Raw genomic sequence first — 6,846 nt, 5'->3', positions numbered from 1 at the left:
AAGAACTATTGAAAGGCTGAGCACCATCCTGGATCAGGCCCTTCAGTACTTGTAGTAAGCACTTGAATCACTCTCATGATACAATACACAGTCAGTGCGATGCAGTAAATCATAGAACATGTAAAAGGTTTTCTTGAATAAATGGTTGCACTAATAATATCTCATTTAATTAGCAGAAAAACATATTGAAACATGTCGCAGAAAGCATGGCAGGGTAATCTCCACAATATACAACAGCTGATGAGTTAACTGGGTATTATGAAGATGGGTGACTATAACCCAAATATAGAGGTATCCATTCCAATAGGCTGTATGACAAGTAGCCCATTGTTTCATTAATTTCTACTTTTAAAAGTTAATTTCTTCACTTTTTACATAATACATTAGTCATGTATTATGAAAATTAACATAAAGGTGATGATAATGCATGATCTTTATATGCCATCTTATTAAAATGAAGCTATTTTTAATACTTTTAAGAGGCCTATCAGAAAACACAATTTATATCCTCAAAGTATATTTTGTCAGTTTCAAGTATAATTTTTGCATTCATATTCTTTTATGAATTTTAATGGAGACACTTAAATTGTAATTATTCCTCTCAGCTCAAATGCAGGTAACAAATGGAATTCAATCAGTGTTTGCGCATAATGACCATCATTAAGAGAGAAATAATAATGACATTCTCTCTGCATTAAACTTGCAGACTCTTTACACAATGATCTGAATCCCATTATTGATCTCCATGGAGATATGCAATTGTCACCTATTCTGCATAATATCTGAATGTTAAATACATTTGTTTGGAACAAATATTTTAATGAATACAGTCAGTTCCACTTAATTAACTATCTGATAACTGAATATTTTTGCTTAATAATTGTACATGGAACATCAAAATTGTCCTATTTTTTTAATCAAATGCACTTGAGATTAGACATAGGCACTAATTTAAATTTTTGTTAAATTTAAAATTTCCACTAGTTTTCTTTTAAGAATACATCTTAATATATTGATAAAGTGTTCAAAAATCAGGTTTTTTCCGTCCTTTTAATAAACCAAGTGAAAGCTTCAAAATGAAAACATTTTCCTTCTAAAATATCTCTTTCTTTCTGTGGAAAAATATCTCACAAATGGGTTGGCTACCAAAGGTTGCTCATGAAGGTCTGAATATGGGCACTGAGCTGCCCTGGTGTCTCATGAAAAACAAGCATTGAATTATTTTTTTCAAGAACTGGATAGCTACAGATATCCAGATTTTGTATGCATACATAAGAAATGAAGAGCTAAGAAAGTAGATTTTATATCATTTAGACCTACCAGCATTGAAAAAGACAACTACAGCCATTTTTTGCTCAGGTCAGTGTTCTGAACTAAAAAAAAAAAAAAAAAAAAAAGAAAACACGCTTAAATATAAATCAAAGAACTGAAGTTTTAGAACAACTGCTATCTTATATTGCTAAAAATGTCTTACTTATTCTAAATTTAAAATTTATGGGATTTAGCTGTAATACAGATTGCTGAATTCAACCTTGTCTGAATAAATAAGGCACCTGAAAGTAAAGAGAATAATCCCACCTGGCATTCAAAGAACCTACCTCTGGAGGCAGCCATCTTGTTAAAAAGAATACTTTTGGTGGCACTGGTGATGGGAGAGGCTAGTAAAAGTTGCCTTAGAGAAACATATGAGAAATCCCAGAGTGGATAATTAAAAAATAACTTGGCCATAGGGGAAGTTTCTTCCCATTGTCAGTAGTCAGCTAATGCTGTGAAACATCAGGAGTCACATACTCTGTTTAAAGAAACACTGAAACTATAGACTTTTTCAATATCCATGTAAATGGCTATTTCTTTCTTAGGATACTGCTGAGGTGTCAGCCTCCATCATGTTGTTGTGGTTTAATGCCAGCCAGCACACAGCCTCACACAGCTCCTTGCTCAGTGCCCCAGCAGTGAGATGGGGTAGAAAATCAGGGGGGTAAATGTGAGAAAACTCATGTGTTGAGGTAAAAACAGTTCAATGGGAAAAGCAAAAGCCGCACACACCAGCAAAGCCAAACAAAGCATTTATCAACTACTTCCCAAGAGCAGGTAGGTGTTCTATTGTCCCCAGGACAACAGGGCTCCACCACGCGGGGACTTGAGAAGACAAACTCCATTACTACAAACATCCCATCCTTCCCTCCTCTTCCCCCAACTTTATATACTGAGCATATACTCAGATGCATTGCACTCACTGCAGCCTAGGCACAAGACAGGAGGAATAAGCAAGAAAACTGGAAGAGCTTAATGAAAGCCTGTTTTCTAGTCCAACAGGATTCCTGCTTAGTGATGGAGTAAAGAAACCCCAGAAACTCCAACAGGCTGAATTTTTGAAAAACTAGTGTAACTCCTTTCAACATAAATGGAACTGATGAACATGCAATCTTTTTATTTAAAGCTCAAATCAGATTTCTGTCAAAATCAGTCTATATACTTGCACCAGTTTCATGCAGTTAGAATAAGTGCCAAAGCAATGATGTTTCTAGTTCATGTTTAAGTCACCCACCCACTCATCATGTCTTTTAAAGACTAAATAGAAAAGACTAAATAGAACCTATCGGTTTCTCTTCACATTTCCCACAAGAAATAGTAGACATACAGCAAAATTAGCAAAGAGAAAAGCAAAACCATTAAAACTAGATTATTTTTCTTTGGAAAAATACATTTTAAAAAAACTAAAGAAAGCCTTAAAGGTAATAGGAGAACTAGAAACAGTGTGCTTCTGTGCTTTATGCTTCCTCCTTCTTCATCTTTCAAAATGAACAATCAAAGTGAGAAATTTTTTTTAGAGAGGACTATATACAAAATACTGGAAGATAAAAGAATAAAAGATTGTGAGACACTGAGAGAAACACAGGGTAAAAATAAAAGTAGGCAAAGTTAGAAAGCCAATTTGAAAGTCATAACCAGAAAACAAAGACATTTAGCAGAATATTCTAGTTTAATCCTACATAGAATAGTACTTGACCTGTGTTATTGAAAGCAGGTGCAGCAGTAGCTGCACCATATACCAATGTGTTTGCTAAGGACTATCAAAGCAGGATCTGCGTATACCATCATCTCCAGTCTGGGTGGTACTTGCAGTATTTGTATCTCTATATTTGATCATTCCCTTTATATTATACAGAATTCATGACATCCCATGGATGGATGCAGAATGTGTTTACTACACCACAACTTGATTATTATCTTGGGTGAATGGCCAGAGTGTGTCCCAGTACTTGCTCATTATTATGGGGGTTGCATACCAGTAATTGATCACTCTTCCAATACTGTACAAGAGCTCTTAGGGTGCACGGAGGGGGAATATATTCTGTATGTAGATTCTACATTTATTTTGTCTTGGACAGTGAAGTATACAGAGAGCGAATTATAAGATGCCTGTGTCCTCACTATTGTTTGTTGGGAGAAGAAACTGTTGTTTTGAGAGATAAAAATAAAACAAAGCATCCCAGAAGACTGAGCTATGACATGGCAAAAAGAGTAAATGCTTAGGAGAAAGAATGATCACATTGCTCAAGGAGTACCAGTAATGTAGAAGAAGGTAAAACATATCGATACACGTTTTTAAAAAATGCATAAGCAGAATGGAAAACAGTGTTATGGCTATGGCTAGAGTCATAACAGACAAAATACAAAAAAAAGATTAAAGTGGATGCCAAGGTGGTTGGGTAGTAATATCTTCACTACGCATTTTACATCAGAGGCATAAAGCAAGTCTATTAAATATACAGCTCAGACAGCATATTCGAATTCCTAGACTCTGCTCATAATCTTCCATCTGCTCTAGGTAAGCTATGAGGTGAATAGTAGCGCCACTGTTGATGACAGTGTTCCAAAAAATACATATTTGAATGTATTATTATCAAATATATTTATTTGAATTTTAAATAAATTGGTAACAGAGATCATTGTAGGTAATGGGGTGGGTGAAATCCTAGCAGTTTGGTTTGTGTTGCTGAGCATGAAAGGTGAACTGTGGGATTTTAAACTGACATAGTTTAAAAAAAAGAGAAACACACAGCACAAGAATTATTGTTAGCCAGAGATAATGCTGATATATCTTGGTAATCATTTGCACTAGATTAGGTCCTATCATTTATATAGAAAGAGAAAGAAACAAGCCAAGAAACTTTGTTTACTTTACTTGTTCAGTATGTTGCTTTTCAGGTGATTTATCCCTGTTACTGAGTTGGCTATTTTTCAGTCTGTAGGTTTATTTGTTTTCAATGTGCAGTGCCAAAACTGGCTAGAATGCCATCTTTACAGCATTATTTTTAATGGGTAGTAATCCCAGTATCGGTAATATGGCAATATATTTATAGACAGAGCAAAACAAGAAGCTAAAGTGTAGGGTGACATTCTGTTTGCACTATTATGCCAAATTGAGGCAGCAAGCAATGACCAAGAACTTGTCAACATTTCACTGCCTCTTCATTTGTCATAGCTACTATAACAGAACATAACAAACAAGTCACTTCTTGCCAGGTTAATTTTTTCCAAGGACAGATCTCCTTCATTAAACCTGTAAATATATTGGCCCAAGAAAAGGCCTTACAACAGTGCCATATTGCACTGCCTGGGGGAAGTATTGCTGAAAACAGCTAAAAAGTGAAGTCATTGCACAGTCATCACCTTTCAAGGCTACTTGTTTCTATAGCCAAAATACAGCTGAGGACGAGATTCCCTTTTGGACTAACCAGGAATCTTACAGGAAGCACAGCTAGACAGGTGTTTTAAAAAAACAAGGGAAGTGTGTATACCTTTTATACTGAAGCTTGAAAACAGAAGACAACTGGTATTTTTTGGAAAGTGGAAAGAGCCCAAAAACTATGGCTATGGTTAAATGATGCACTAAAACTAGTATTACAGATCCTATAAGTGAATTGTAAACACACTGAACACACAGTAAACACAGGACTAGAAAGTGCAGCTCCCTTTTAGCCAGAAGAAAAGTGTAAGAATGTGTGAATTTTATACTGTTTTCTAGGCACTTAACAGAAAGAAACCTGAATCAAATGCATATTGCTGAGCATTGAAGCAGGACATAGACTGTGAAATCACAGGCATAAAAGACACACTATGTATAAGAAGTAAGCTTGGAAAGAGACTAGCTTGTGAAAGTCAATGCAGAAAACTTTTGCATGAACAAATGCTCAAAATCAGCAATGTACCATTCCAGAGTCAGTAGAGTTTGTCCACTACTCCTCTTCAAGTGGCTGACACATCACTGACCGAACTCTAACACTTGTGAGTATGCAGCCAGCAAGTTATGAGAGCATCTAAAGGAAGACAGGCAAAGATGGTGTTTTCTTAGTAATCAATAAAGATATATATGTATGTTGTCCTTTGCATAGCCATGAGTAGAACTGTTCTTCCTAATTTTTAGCACCTTTCTAACACTTAATTCAAAGTTTCGCCAAGGACATGAGCTGTTTATTGCTTGAGTGTGCATTTGTTAGCTTTTGCAGTGACAGAAGAGTACTGGTGAGGTTGAAAACTAAGTGTCAAAGAAAAAATGAAACATTGTTTATAAATTGGAAGCTAAAAAAAGAATCCAGAACAAAAGTATCCTGTGACATTCCACATATGCATACATCTTACAGAAATGTAACCTACTGAATGTAACTGGTCCCCATGCAAAAATAAGGCTGAGAATACTGGATCAAAGGGTTGGAAGAACCAAATTTGGACCAAAGTTTGGACACTTGCAACTTCAAATGCAAGGTAAGAGCTTAAAACTCAGTTCTGATCTATATCTAATGTGCAGTGTTGCACACAAAAGAAAACTCAAGGTAAAAACTGTTATCTCACAGTCTGTATGAGAAGAGTCCTGACATGATATAGGTATTTATAAAAGGAGAAAATATAATTATTGTATTTCTTCTGCTTTTCTCCGCTGTTGATTATTTTGCCCAAATCAAAAGTCAAAAATAATGATCTGACTGCCTCTTTTCACACTATCTACAGAAAATGGAGCCCCTTTTGTGAAAGATAAACTGCTTTTGAATCCTTCTCTCTGGGGAGAACTGGCAATGCTTTATATTTAGGTGCCAAACCCCTATGAGATACAATTGCAGAAATACTTTTGTTTTTATTAGAAGTGCACTTTTGAAGCACATCAGTTGATCATCCTCACTAACTACATTTTACATTGCAAAGTACATTCACCAAATTTTGTTTGACTGACACCAAACCTGAACATGCCCTACAGGTCCCCAGGCATTGTGCCCCACCTACTAATGGGTGTTCAGTAATTGTGATCAGACCAGGGCAAATACAAAGCAAACACCCTGAAGTGTGTAGGGTGGACACTGAATTCTCAGGCTCACCTGTTTTGCTTTGTAAGCCCATACCTATTGCATTGCTTTACCTGCTATTTAGATGTAGCCAAAATCTTCTCTGTACTACCCATGCTAGAATCCCTTGGATTATCATGTTATATATTGTATTATTGCAACTCTTCGCTGTCCAGAAATTAAAAACGGATGTTTCTTACATGCTATTTCTTTACTTGTGGTACAGTAATTATCCAGGTTTTGTAAAGCCACATTCAGTGGAGGTATTCCATTCCTTGCTTTTCTACACCTTTACCCCCACAATAGTTATATAGAGGGATAAACTAAATTACATTATTCACCATTTAGCTTAGGCTACATTGTAGATATATACATTCATCTCAGAAATGGTGCAATGCAGAAATTCATACTCTAGTTTACCTTGCAATAATTTCTATATATATCTAAGTGTAGATATACTGAAAATGGGATTATACATTTCTACTAGTTGTCTAGTGTTTCCAAA

The sequence above is a fragment of the Pseudopipra pipra genome, chromosome 7 (genome assembly GCF_036250125.1).
Source record: "Pseudopipra pipra isolate bDixPip1 chromosome 7, bDixPip1.hap1, whole genome shotgun sequence".
Lineage (NCBI taxonomy): Eukaryota > Metazoa > Chordata > Aves > Passeriformes > Pipridae > Pseudopipra > Pseudopipra pipra.
Note: the sequence above shows the minus strand (reverse complement) of the source record.